The sequence below is a fragment of the Pelophylax lessonae genome, assembly GCF_965119305.1.
Source record: "Pelophylax lessonae genome assembly, chromosome: 9".
NCBI classification, from domain to species: domain Eukaryota; kingdom Metazoa; phylum Chordata; class Amphibia; order Anura; family Ranidae; genus Pelophylax; species Pelophylax lessonae.
In genome coordinates, this window is record NC_138776.1 from 269,579,599 (window position 1) to 269,594,275 (window position 14,677).

The following is a 14,677-nucleotide window of genomic DNA, read 5'->3' on the forward strand; positions in this document are numbered from 1 at the left end:
AGAGGTTCTCCTGTACTGAGTGCGGGAAGTGTTTCCATTTTAAATACAAGCTTAATGTGCATAAAAGGTCTCACACCAGTGAGAAGCCGTATTCCTGTCCTGAGTGTGGGAAATGTTTTTCAGTGAAGTCCACTCTTTCCATACATCAGAGATTGCACACTGGTGAGAAGCCGTATTCCTGTCCTGAGTGCGGGAAATGTTTTTCACAGCTGTCCATTCTTTCCGCGCATCAGAGATTGCACACGGGTGAGAAGCCGTATTCCTGTCCTGAGTGCGGGAAATGTTTTTCACAGCAGTCCAGTCTTTCCGCGCATCAGAGATTGCACACGGGTGAGAAGCCGTATTCCTGTCCTGAGTGCGGGAAATGTTTTTCATTGAAGTGCAATCTTTTTGTGCATCAGAGATCGCACACGGGTGAGAAGCCGTATTCCTGTCCTGAATGCGGGAAATGTTTTTCAGAGAAGTCCTATCTTCCCAAACATCAGCTATTGCACACGGGAGAGAAGCCGTATTCCTGTCCTGAGTGCGGGAAATGTTTTTCAGATAAGTCCCATCTTTGCAGACATCGGCTATTGCACACGGGTGAGAAGTCATATTCCTGTCCTGAGTGCGGGAAATGTTTTTCAGAGAAGTCCACTCTTTCCACACATCAGAGATCTCACACTGGTGAGAAGCCGTATTCCTGTCCTGAGTGCGGGAAATGTTTTTCAGATAAGTCCACTCTTTCCGTGCATCAGAGATCGCACACTGGTGAGAAGCCGTATTCCTGTCCTGAGTGCGGGAAATGTTTTTCACATAAGTCCACTCTTTCCACACATCAGAGATTGCACACTGGTGAGAAGCCATATTCCTGTTCTGAGTGCGGGAAATGTTTTTCACATAAGTTCACTCTTTCCACACATCAGAGATCTCACACTGGTGATAAGCCGTATTCCTGTCCTGAGTGCGGGAAATGTTTTTCACATAAGTCCACTCTTTCCACACATCAGAGATTGCACACTGGTGAGAAGCCGTATTCCTGTTCTGAGTGCGGAAAATGTTTTGCACAGATGTCCCATCTTTACAGACATCAGAGATCTCACACAGGGGAGAAGCCGTATTCCTGTCCTGAGTGAGGGAAATGTTCCTCACTGAAGTCCTGTCTTCCTGTACATCAGGGGTCCCACGCAATCCTCAAGGTGTATTAGTGCCTTGAGTGTGGGAAATGTCTTCTATATGAATGTTGGTGGACATGTGGGGAAGAAGCACACCCTGATATACACCTCAGATATACTCCATGGCTGATCTTCATCGTGTAAGAAACACTTCATAAGGAGATCAGAGATTACCAAAGACATGGATGAGTGTTGTCCCGTGTTGGCCATTGATAGCAGGAGAAAAATAAAAATGGAGTCCTTACCTTTCATTGGCTGAGTACATTTTGTGCGGGAAGATTTCACAAACACTTACAGATCTGGTTGTTATAAATGTGTTGATGAAATGTGACCCGCATTCCCCCAGTCATGGTGAATTGGGATTTCCTATAATGGTCAGTTCCATCTAGTGGCCATAATGTGCTTTCCTGACAGATGTCCATGGCAGCATACGTTTGGGTAGCCCCGCCCTCGTTCCTCCCCCATAAGACCCCACCCCCATAAATGTTCAGGATAAGCCAATGGCTGCGTTCCTATTTTGTCCTCCTCACTTATAGGACCATTTTTGTATGAAGTTTTCCTACCTATTGGAAGTATTGGTGGGCGGGTCTGGTGCTGGGCAGCTGTGCGGGATGTCAGGAGCTTCCTTTGGTATCCAGAAGTCTTCCAGGATGTCCCGAGTGGTCATTGAGTCCCCAGCTATCAACGGGGTGGTGTTATGGCACACATATGTAGAGGATCCATGCCTGGAGAGTGGGCCCTGCCATCGGCGGCCATTTGCATTGGCTGGGAGCCCAGCTGTTAGCGGGTGGCCATTAAGTGTTAGACACGTGAAATCCGTTTCGGTGCGAATACAAATTCCGACAAATTATTTGTTATACCTAGATTTCGATGTATCCAAATCTCCAAATGAAATTGAAATGAATTTTGTTGAAATCTGTTAAAATTTGTTTTGTTTTTTCATTTTCTAACAAATTCCAACTTTTCAGAACGATTCGAATTCAGATCAGTCAAAAAAAAAACGATCGACCGATGCAAATTCTGTGTGAAGAAATAGCTGGTTGTTAAGCAGCAAGCCGGGAAGCCGGCCGCCTGCATCCTTACCAACCATGACTCATCATCTGTCAGCGGGCTTCCCCACTGACGGATGATTGGAAAGAAAAGAGTGCCGGAATTGCCCGGCAATAGAACAAAATGGTGTGCTCCCCTTTCCATACCAGACTCTTCAGTTAGGGATAGACTGATATGGTTTTTTCATGGCCGATACCGATATTGTGGTCACAACGTATTGATATCAGCCGATATTTTGTACATTTAAAGTTTTGAAAAATGAAGACAAATTTCGTCACAAATCGGGTACTGAACATGTTAATTTTTGTCTAATGCTTAATGGCTGGCTTTCTGGCACCCTGTGGTCGGTGGCTGTCTGGTTGGCTGGCACCCTGTGGTCGGTCAGTGGCTTTCTGGCACCCTGTGGTGGGTGGTCGGCTGGCACAGGGGCTGTGGGTGGCTGGCTGGAAGAGAGCTGCCCCAAAGCACCCCCCCCATGTTGAGGGCATGTGTCCTGGTATGGGTTAGGAGGGGGGGCACTTGTTGTCCCCCCTTTCTGACCTGCCGAACTGCATGCTCAGGTAAAGGTCTGGTATGGATTTTGGGGGGACCCCACGCCATTTATTTTAAAACATTTTTCTATTGCCGGGCAATGCCGGCATTCTTTTCTTTCCATTCATCTGTCAGTGGGGAAGCCCGCTGACAGCTGATGAGTCATGGTTGGTAAGGATGTGGGCGGCCGGCTTCCCAACCCCCTGCTTAACAACCAGCTATTTCCTCACACAGAATTTGAATCAGTCGATCGTTTCTTGACCGATCAGAATTCCAATCGTTCTCAAAGCGTGAAATGAAACAAATCCTAGAAAGCGAAATAAAATAACTAAACAGATTTATCTGAAACAAAACAAACGTTTCCATTCTGCACATGTCTATGATGTTCAGCTTAAATATTAATTAATATGGTAATTGATGTTTTATGTTTAAATAGAGAGAAAGCAGTATGGCGGGTTTGCTATGACTAAATGCTTGTAGTGTGAAACGCGTTGACAGTCTCATCTCTCCTGCCATGTTGTCACTTCTGGATATATTCTAATAAAGGAGTATTTTGTTGGAGCATGGTTGTCCATTCAAGTTTCTTTTGATGCCTCAGTGACCAGCTGGACTTGCACTGATTGTGTGAGCAGAATAATGTGCACCAACCTAGAATGGGATATATTTGCGAGTTATCTTCACTGGTTTATTATTTTCCTCTTTATTATATTATCTTCTTGTTCTCCAATCAGCCCTCACTGTCTTCTACTGTCTACACAGAAGCAGTGTACCCGGATCGGTACAACCTTGGGAGTTGTACTCAGACCCCCGCGTTCTGGAAATGCCCTGTTATGTCGTTTCAGGCATTGGATCCAGCATGAGGAGCTCCCTATGGCACTTGGTGCAATGTGTTGAGTTAGCCACAGGGTGCTATACAGGTCCAGGGTTGTAGTTCATTACTATGGAACCTCATAACTATGGAACCCAGTCCCTGAGGACCTCTTCGGGGGTATGCCCACCATGACAAGTAAAGCATGGGCCTTATATACAGTCCAGCATTCAGGACAGATAAGACAGGGTCACCCTGTAACGTTGACCATTACTCTATAAAACATTACTAAGTCTGGAATGTATTCACTTTACGGCATAAGCTTTTCAAACTTTGCGCTAAAATTCAGAGCTCAGTCTCAGGTGGTCACACCACTGGTTACACCCTTTAATGCCGCTTCCACCTAGAGTCCTGATAAGGTACTCCGGTGCCCTTTCACCACTCGTTGCAGGACAGTCAACACCTGGGTTACCGCGTACTCCTTTCAGACACACTGCACCCTATCTCCTGCACCCTATTCCATGAGTACCCCACAGGGGGATACCCTCACTTGTAGCTATGGTGGAGACCAGGAGAAAGGGAGCCAATTATAAATCACAGGAGATTGGCTCTGCCAAAGGTCCGCTCAATGCTCAGCCTTGGAGTGACAATGTGTCTCTTGTACCGGAGTAGGACCCAGTTTTACCACCAATGTCTGTATCCGGTTCTAGCTCTATCTCAGGCACACAACATGTGGCCTACCTGACGAAAGCAGAATTTTCTGTCACCTTTATGGTGGTTAAGCTAGAAGCTCATTCTAGAAGAGGGGTGCAAAGTGAACAGAAGGACAGAGCAGCAGAATGTCTTAGTGGTCAACACTTTGTCCCAACTGGGACACTTCTTCCTGCATTGCAGGATGTCAGATTAGGCAATTATGAAGAGGAAGAGGTTTTCCAGCATAATAAGCAGGGTTTTTTTTTCAGTGGCAAAGCGTAGGACCACAAATAGGGTACCTGTAGCACTGACTATATGTAATGGGAAGGGGTGCTGGAGTGTGCTGCAGGGTCTATTGATGCTCGCTGCTTGGAGGTCTATTTTAGATGGAGGGGATCTATTTTGGCAGGGGGGTCTTTTGTTGCTAAGGAGGTCTATTATTGCTGGTGGAGGACCTACTATTGCTGGGGGGTGGGTCTTAAACTTCTGGGGGTCAGTTGTTGCTGGGAGGGGTCTATTGATGCTGGCTGTGGGAAGACCTGTTGTTGCAGCCAGTAGTTTATTATTTGCCAGGGGGGAATTCTGTTATGGGTGGTCCATTGTTGTTAGGGGATCTATTGTTACCGGCTGCAGGGAATTTATTTTATTGTTTTTCTTGCTATCGTTACCAAATTCCATAAAAAATTACTCAGCACCACAAAATGATACCTGGTTCTGTATTGTCTAAAAGGGCAGCACTGGGAGGTGGGTAGAGGTCAGAACCAAGAAATGGTGGGTGGAGGGCGGAACTAAGGACTGGTGCTCAGAGGTGGGTAGGGGTTGTAACCCAGGAATGGTGCTCGGAGGTGGGTAGGGGTTGTAACCCAGGAATGGTGCTCGGAGGTGGGTAGGGGTTGTAACCCAGGAATGGTGCTCGGAGGTGGGTAGGGGGATGGAACCAAGTAATGATGCTCAGAGGTGGGTAGGGACAGAGAAAGGGGGAGTTCCTGCACCTATTCTCTGGGAAAACAAGCCCTGATATTGAGTCCCCTATTTGCTTGATGTGGCCTTTGTGAGCTTAGCCATATGAGTTGTCATTGGAGGATGCTGTGTCCTTCAAGGGTATACTCAATCATGATAATTGGGTGGGTCCTTGGAGGGGTGCAGCATCTTCTGGTGGCAACTTCATGTGTTGGTCTTGTTCTTCGGGGCTATATCTGTCTGCAGTTGCAGCCTGTGAACCGGCTTTAGCCCTTGCCTCTCTTCCAATGCAATGGAAGATGGAATGAGAAATATTGATTCTATCCTAAAGAATAATAGAGTAATGGTCAGAGGTACAGGGTGACCCTGTCTTATCTGTCCAAAATGCTGGACTGTATATAAAGTCCAAGCTTTACCACCAATGTCCGTTTCTGGTTCTAGCTCTTTCTCAGACACACAATATGTGGGCTACCTGACCAAAGCAGAATTTTCTGTCGCCATTCCTTGGACAGATTACATCTTAATACGGCCATCTTTGTCCAGAGCTCTAAAACTCTCGGCCTCTTCTCCCGATCCAGCTTCCCAACCGGAGTCAGATCCCGATATGCCGGTTCTAGAGAATGCAGAGACAGGAGGGAATGGAGAGGATATGGATGCCGTACTGGAGGAAGGTGCAGAGGATTTCTCTCCCCCACATTGTCATTATAATGAAGAAGAACCTTCACACAACATGCTTGCTAACGTTGAAAAACTCATTTCCTCTGTCTGCAAAATCCTTGACATTATACCAATGAGAAGAAGATTGGGATTCTGGCACTCCAAATGGTTTGTGTCTTTCTGCTATAAAACATCCAATAAAAATTGTAAAAAAAATCAAATTTCTTCATCAATTTATCCCAATATGTATTCTGCTACATGTTTTTGTTTGAAATAAATCTCAATAAGCGTATGTTAATTGGTTTGCGCAAAAGTTATCTCATCTATAAACTATGGGATATATTTATGGAATTTTTATTTTTTTACTAGTAATAGAGGCGATCGGTGACTTACAGCGGGACTTTATTGCGGCAGACAAATCAGACACTAACTGACACTTTGTGGGAACCAGTGACACCAATACAGTGATCAGTGCTAAAATTATGCACTGTCACTGTACTAATGACACTGGTTGGGAAGGGGCAATCAAAGGGATAAATGTGTGCCTAGCCAGTGTTTGTGTATTGGGGGGAGGTGCTTTTACTAGGGGAAGGCATGGATCAGTACCTCTGCTTTGCAGGAACACAGGATCCATGCCTTCCCTACTGACAGAACGGCCATCTGCCTTGTTTACATAGATGGATTGCCATTCTGCCTGTGTACCGAACGATCAGCGGGTGCCGGCGGACATCGCGTCTGCGGGACCTGCTGTGTAGAATCACAATGATAGTGACCCGCCGGCAGCGCGCACTGGCGCATGCTTCCTGGAAGTGCAGGATCACATTTATATACGGGGTTCTGAGCAGCACAGCCACCCTGTAGCAATAAAAATGCTATAGGGAGGTCGGAAAGTTGTAAAGACTTTTTCTTTCACACCCCCACATTTTGAGTCCCCCAAAATGACATTCCAGACTCTGAATCTAGTAGGTGTTTAAAAGTGTCCTTAAAGCGGAGTTCCACCCTGGATTTTTTTTTTTTTTTTTAATACCCCCGGGACAGTCAGGGCTAGTGCATTCCACAATGGCTAGCCTCTGATCTGTCACGGGTTGCACTTACCTGTTAGGACAAATACTTACCTTGCAAACGTCTTGTCCAGCGCTGCCATCTCAGATGTGGGCAGCTTGAAGCCAGCGCGTCCTCTTCGGCGTCTTCTTCCGCCTTCTTTGGTCCCACGATGCTCTGCGCCGGCCCCGACGTCACTTCCGGGTCGCGCGCGTCATCCCTCCACAGCTTCTGGGCATGCCCAGAAGCTGTTTAGAAGGGGATGACGCGTGCGACCCGGAACTGACGTCGGGGCCGGTGCAGGCGCAATGATTCCTGGGAGCTATGACGTCCAGCTCCCAGGAATCATTGCAGAGCCAGGAAGTGATGACGGGCCGCGGCCGAGGAAGGAGGAAGAAGGAAGTAAGGTAAGTATATTTTCTTCGCTACGAGGTAAGTAAAAAAAAAAAATATGCGATTATCCATTTCTTTTTCAGGTGACCCGGAGCGAGAAGATGGAGGTAAGTATAAAAATAGGGTGGAACTCCACTTTAAAGCAAAGAAACAAAAAAAACAGTGTGAGGTCAGCCAGGAAATAAATACCAAACTGTTAATCCGAGCATGCAGCCTGCCTGGCCAGGAAAGGGAGGGGGATGAGCGTGTGATGGTAATAGGCAGTAGTATGTTTCTCTCCCCCTTGGTGGGAGTGGAGATGACCCATCTATAAGGATATACAGTACATACACACACAGCACAAAGCCGTGTTCACACTACGATAAGTTTCTCTGGGCTGCAGTTCCTCTGAGCTCCACAAGGTGATGATCTCACTTCTATCCAGGCAGGAAGTATCTATGGAAGACAGGCAGTGATGTCATAGGAAGTGATGTCAGGTACAAACGAGAAGTTCCATGTGGCACAAAGGAGAGAGGAGACATTGCTGGAAGTGGCAGCAGAGGAGGTAATAAGATCTTATTTTCTATTTACACCCAGTAACCCCCCCCCCCCCCGTCATGTCCCTCCTTTTCCTCCATAGTCACTGTTACTTCTTTTATCTCCAGCAGATGATGATACACGCATATATTATTATTATACAGAATTTATATTGTGCCAGAGGCGCAGGGCCCTGGTGCTAGAAACCATGAAGGGCCCCGCGGACCCCTGGCTGGGGCCCTTCCCTTCAAGCCTGGGGCTCTTCCCATTGATCCTGGGGCCCTTTATTACAGTCCCGCAGCGGGACCCTTTCACGGGTTCTGCAGTGGGCCCTTTCCTGCCATCTTGGGGCCTCCCCACGTTGGTGGAATGCCAGGGCCCGGTCGCAAGTGTGACCTTTGCGATCCTGGAAGTTCCCCCACTGCTGTCAGTAGTTTTTTTTTTTTGGTACTTTAAATGTATTATTTTTTATCATTTCATTTTATTTTTTTTACAATGTCTCTGACTATGACTCTGTCCATTCAGAAAAGGAAGGAGCTGGTAAATTACATATTTACCGACCCCTTAGAGGGATTGGCAAGGAGGGGCGGAGGACACTGAATGGAACCCAGTGGAGGGATTGGTAGAGAGGGGTGGAGGACACTAAATAGAAACTAGTGGAGGGATTGGCAGAGTAGCAGATGCTGAGTGGTTGGTAAGGTGGATAACCCTGGCAGCAGCATTCATGATGGACTGAAGGGGGGGTGGTAACCCATGTAAAGGAAATCTAATGAGGACGAAGTTGCAATAGTTGAGGCAAGAGATGACCAGGGAGGGAACTAGGAGCTTTATGGTGTCATTGGTTAGGAAGGGGGGTATTTTGGAGATGTTGAGGAGGCAAGGTTTGGATGAAAGGATAGTTCAGAGTCCAGGATTACACCTAGCACCCTGAAATGCGGGGACGAGTGGATAGTTGCGAAGTTTATTTTGACACAGAAGTCAGAGAAAGGGGCACGTGGGGAAGGAAATATTATGAGCTCGGTTTTGGATAGATTGAGTTTGAGGAAGTGATGTGACATCCATGTTTATAGGTCTGTTAGTAAATTAGTTATATGGAGTGAGCTAAGGGGTAGAGACAAAGATTTGGGTGTCATCAGTGTAGAAATGGTATTGGAAGGCATGGAGGCAATAAGCTCACCCAGGAAAGAGGTTTAGATGAAGAACAGGGGTGGTCCAAGAACAGAACCTTGTGGGACCTCGACGGAGAAAGGAAGAGGAGAGGAGCAAGTAAAGTTGTGACTCTGAAGGTGTGGTGGGATAGGTAGGATGAGAACTAGCAAAGAGTACAGTCACAGTAGGGTAGCCAGTCATCAAGAAAGGTTGATACGGGTCCAGGAGGCAGATAGATCCCAGCACTTCTAAAAGAAACTGGGGAAAATCGATAAATACAATGTGCCTTAAATGAGGAGAGTGACAGAGAGGCAGGTGGGTGAAATACCTGAAAGATGCTATGTGGAGCTAGAAGGATTCCCACTCCACCTCCCTTCCATCCACAGGGTCTGGGGAAGTGAGTCCAGTGAAGTCCATCATGGGAGAGGGAAGCAGGAGCAGCAGTGTTGGATTCATAAAGCCAGGTTTCAGTAACAGCAAGTAGTTAGTGATAAAGAGGTCATGGACAGAATCTAATTTATTACAGACAGAGCAGGCATTCCAAAGGGTGCAATAGAAGAGGAGGCTGGTATTGGGAAGAAGAGGGTTAGAAACTAAATTGTGTGGGTTGCTGCTCTTGCCAGAGGGCATGGGGTGATGGGAGTTTCGGGTACAGTTAAGTGATGGAGGCCTAGGGTTTGGGGTTTATTCTCTAGAGGTTGGGAGAGGCAGAAGGGTGAGGGAGGTAATAAGGGATTGCAATTTATATGAAGGGACATGCCTCAGGGTTCTGGAGGTTTTATTAGCATGTGGGTTTAGAATTAGCAGGAGTTGGGTGAGTGCTTTAATAGGGTGAGGGAAAGTGAGATTAAGGAGTGAGGACACAACTGTCAGAAGGATTGGTTGAAAGCACATGTTGCAGAGAGGAAGTAGAGCGGCATGGGGAAACAAGGTCACCTGCAGTCTGTTTGGTGTTTTTCAAAGTAGTTTGCTGTGTATTCTCGCTTTGTGCAATCGCTGAAGTGCAAAGCCGAAGTGCGCCCACTTAAATAAAGAACCCACTTATAGAAAGACGTGCGCTCCCCAGCCATATATAGTGTGGTAACGTAGATGTACCCCTTCAGGGTCATAGCATTGCCCCACTTACAGGGCTGATACATTTCCTGCATTTTGGATATGTCACCTTTTCCAACAATAACCTTCTCACCTTATCAGTCTATTGTAGAATTACTACACCTATACTAACAATGTCATGCTTACCTCTAACGCAGGTGGTCAGACACTATAGCTGGCTTCTGTGTTCTTCGCCTATAACAGCCTCCTTTCCCATAAAGCAAGCATGCCTACCAGTACTCAGTTGCCCCCAGGACTTAAACACAATGCTATGGTGCCTGGCCACCACACCAGGGCAGGAACAAACTGAGCACAGCAACCAGGTACTTGCGCTTTGCAGACACGTGGAATGGTTCAACGACAGTCCAGTTACAAGGCAGGCAAAGTTCAGAATAGTCAGGGTCAAATCCGTAGTCAAAAGGCAGGCAGAGTTCAAAAAGTAGTCGATATCCGAATTAAGGCCTTCCACAAGGGAATCCAAACAGCAGAGCAGGGCAGACAAACAGAGAGCTTGGAGCACGTGTTACAATTGCAATATAAAACCTCGTACGCACGCACCGATTGTTGGCCGACCGATCGGCCGTCTTTTGTCCAGTGTTGTTGTGTTGGTTGAAATGTGCTCTAGACTGCACAAAAAATTTTATCGGCCAACAAAAACCAACTTCAGAAGTGATATCATGTGCTGATTTACTTTACGTGTGTTTTTTCTTCTCTGAGCATGCCCAGTCTTGCTCATCTGAATTTTGTCTGCCGAAATCTGTACTGACTGATGAACAATCGGCCGTTCTGTTGACGGCCAACAAAAATTTTATAGCATGCACACCAGATTTTGTTCGGCCGAAAAGTCGCAGTCGGTTGTCAGAAGCATCATACTAACAAGCCGACAATCGGCCGATCGGACGTTGGCCGAAAATTCACGGCCAACAATCGGTGCGTGTGTACGAGGCTTAACAAGCATGAGACTGCAGGCTTGACTGGCTTCAATCAGGTTTGGTCTCCACCCAGAGACTGACCACATCAGTCGCTTTGCAGATAGACAAACAAAGAATGCATCACACCCAAAAAAGGATGCTGGAATTAGGAGCAAGAGCACAACTGTCAGGAACCATAAACCAGGCAGAGACAGAAAATGCAGTTAAAATCACACCTTTAATGTAATAGCAAAAATAACACAGAACAGGAACGTAGTCAAAAACAGAAGCCAGGGTTTGGAAGCCAGAGCAGGTAATCAGACAAGCCGGGATCAGAAATCAGCATTGTCAGAAGCCAAAAATCAGGATTGGTGATCAGAAGAGACGTCAGCCAGGGCAAGTCATAACAGGAACACAGCAGAGACACGCTAGAGATGTTGACCAGGCAAAGGCACGGAGGAAATTAGTAAGGCAGTTTAAATAGCAAAAAGGGGCTGTCTGTAGGCTGGACTAATGAGGCAGGTAATGGTAACCAGGTGAGCCACTGTGGAAACAATGAATGGCTGGTAATTACCCGACAGCTGAGCAGCCTCTGTGCACTGAGTAGAGAGCTGCTATTAATAGCAGAAGCCCAGCCCTGACAACAACACACTCCTCACAAACTGATTATACTACTTTTATTAGTGGGGGGGTGTATTTAGGGAGGATTGGAATATGTATGTCTTTAATTTTTAGGATTCAAAAAAGAAGTAAAAGAAAAAAATGTCATTTGTAATAAATATCGTAAATATTTTTTTATTTCATAATGATCCCAGTCTCAGATATTCATCCTAAAATGTGATCAGTAAAGTCTCTGGAGAACACTGAGATCACAGGAATATAATGGGTCCTGAAAAAACCCACACACAAAGTTCATCTTTAATTTTAGAAGAGGTGGGATGCACCCGGGAGAATATGATTCTTTGTGTGCAGAAACCTCACACAGTGCCCCCCACAGCTTCTCCTCCCAATGTCCCTACAATCAGAGTCAGAGAATCCTATGACACCACACTGACCTCATAGCTCCTCCTCCCAATATCCCTCCAATCAGAGTCAGAATATCTTATGACATGACACTGACCTCACAGCTCCTCCCCCAATTTCCCTCCTATCAGGGTCAAAGAATCCTATGACTTAGAGGCATAACTAGAACCTTCAGGGCCCCAGTGCATGAAACCATGAAGGGCCCCCCTGAGCCCCGGCCCGGGCCCTTCCCACTTATCCTGGGGCTGGAGGGCAGCAGGACCTGCATAGGAGGGGCAGCAGGGGTAACACATAGAGGAACAAATCCCCTCCATTTTCCTCCTGCAGCCGCTGAATGCCTATGGGAGGGAGAGGAGGAGAACTTGGCTTTTAGCAGCTGCAGGAGAAAAATGGAGGAGATTTGTTCCTCTATATGCCGCCCCCCATTTATCCAGGTGTACAGGGGAAACACATGGGCCATTTCAATTGCGACCCCCTTTAGTGATGCCCCTGGGATGAGTGGCAGCGGTGGTGGTGGGGGGATGGGATAATTGGCAGCTGTGGTGGAGGGGGGGTGGAATGGGATAAGTGGCAGTGGTGGTGGGATGGGATTAAAGGCAGCAAAGGTGGAGGGGATGGGAGGAGTGGTAGCGGTGGGGGGGAGGGATGGAATGAGTGGCAGGGGTGGTGGTGGGGGGATGGGATGGAATGAGATAAGTGGTGGTGGTTGGGGGAGAATGGGATGGGATCAGTGGCAGCGGTGAGGGGAAGATGAGAGGATGGGATGAGTAGCAGTGGTGAGGGGGCATGAGATCAGTGGTAAGGGTGGAGGTTGGGGGGGATAGAATGGGATGAGTGATAGCACTGGAGGGGGGGATGGATTCAGTGGCAGCAAATGTGCTGGTGTGGGGGGGAGGGGGATCAGTGGCAGCGGCAGTGCTGGTGTGTGGGGGGTGGGATTCAGTGGCAGTACTGATATTGAGGGATGGGATCAGTGTCACTCCCTTGCAGATCACTCGGTCCCTCCTCCTTGCTATGTCTCAGTATATCTTTGGCTTTCTTCCTGTGTCTCCAGTAACTCCTATCCCATCATGGGGTCTCCTCACATGGTGGAGAGTTCCTCCCCCTTCACTCTACTGGCCCAGCCCGGGTCAGCTGATTTTCTTTCAGTCTCCCGACATTGTATCTCCCTACCCTACTGAACTCAATGGACGGGCAGAGAGGATGGACAGGGACTGTGTGCCTGTGAGAGTGCACGTTGATGACCAGTGTACTGACTACTGAGCAGCGGCGGGCCCCCTTACCGTGGCGGAACTGCAGGACCCCTTCGCAAGTGCGACTGCTGCAACCCTGGAAATTCCCCCACTGCTATGACATGACACTGACCACACAGCTCCTCCTCCCAATGTCCCTCCAATCAGAGTCAGAGAATCCTATGACATCACACTGACCTCACAGCTCCTCCCTCCAATATCCCGCTATCCGACTCTTTATTTCTGATGCTCTTAGGATGTGGGCTGAACCCCAGGCCTCCTTACTTTCAAAGTAGGGCTGTTGGACCTGCATTGTATGAAATATCAGAAACCTCAGCATATAGTGGGGTTTAAATAAAAAGAGACCTGACCAGAGAGGTGTGGAGGATTCTGGGACTGTCATTTGATTTTACTATTTGTGTTCAAATCTAGAGTTTTCCTCCTGTGAAGTCTGGAGATCATATGACCATCACATTGCCTCCACCTCCCTCCCTGATAGAATAGAGAAATAAAAAGAAGATTTGAGAAGTCACCAGAGAGATCATCGAGTTACTGACAGGAGAGGTGAGCGATGCCAGGAAGGACATCATGATGGAGAATCATCCGCCCCTCACATCACCGGGTAAGAGGAGACTTTATTGTAAAGGAGAGAGCAGTACGGAGGATCCACCTAGATCCCCCATCATCTGATAAACACATAGAAACAATGTATTCAGTCAGTGTGTGTGTTTCCTACAGATGGATCCAGTAATGGGAACCCACCAGAGAGATGTCCCCGTCCTCTGTATTCCCGGGATTCCACACAGGAAGGTCACACCATCCCCCACCATCATCAGGTAGATGAGGAACAATCACTGATAGTATCATTAGGATCTGTACATTATCTGCATTGTTACCATTGATGTCATTTTTATTATATATTCAGAGTGGAAACCTGAGAGATTCTAAAGTTGAGGTTAAAGAAGAGATAAAAGAGGAGGATGATGAGGATGGGATGATGGAGGAGTCAGAGTTTCTAAAGGAACGCAAAGATCTGTATCAGGACACCATGGAGGAGTCATCCAGCTACAGAAACCCACCAGAGAGATGTCCCCGTCCTCTGTATTCCCGGGATTCCACACAAGAAGGTCACACCATCCCTCAATGTTACAAGGTTGGTGGATTGGAGCATCCAGAACATGGGCTTCTGGAGGGGATGTGTTTTTTATTTATATATATATATATATATTATCACAATAATAAAGCTTATAACTTTCAGATGATATTTGCTCTAATTTTCTTGGTTTAGAGTGGAGATCCAATCGATATAGAATTTGAGGTTAAAGCAGAAGAAGAAGAGACGTATGTGAGGGATGATCAGCAGTCTATGGAGGAGGATGGAATAACGGGGACATTTATAGAGGAGGACACTCCTACAGAGATCAGCACAGGTGAGTCATTAACACTAAATACATTCCTCCACCCATA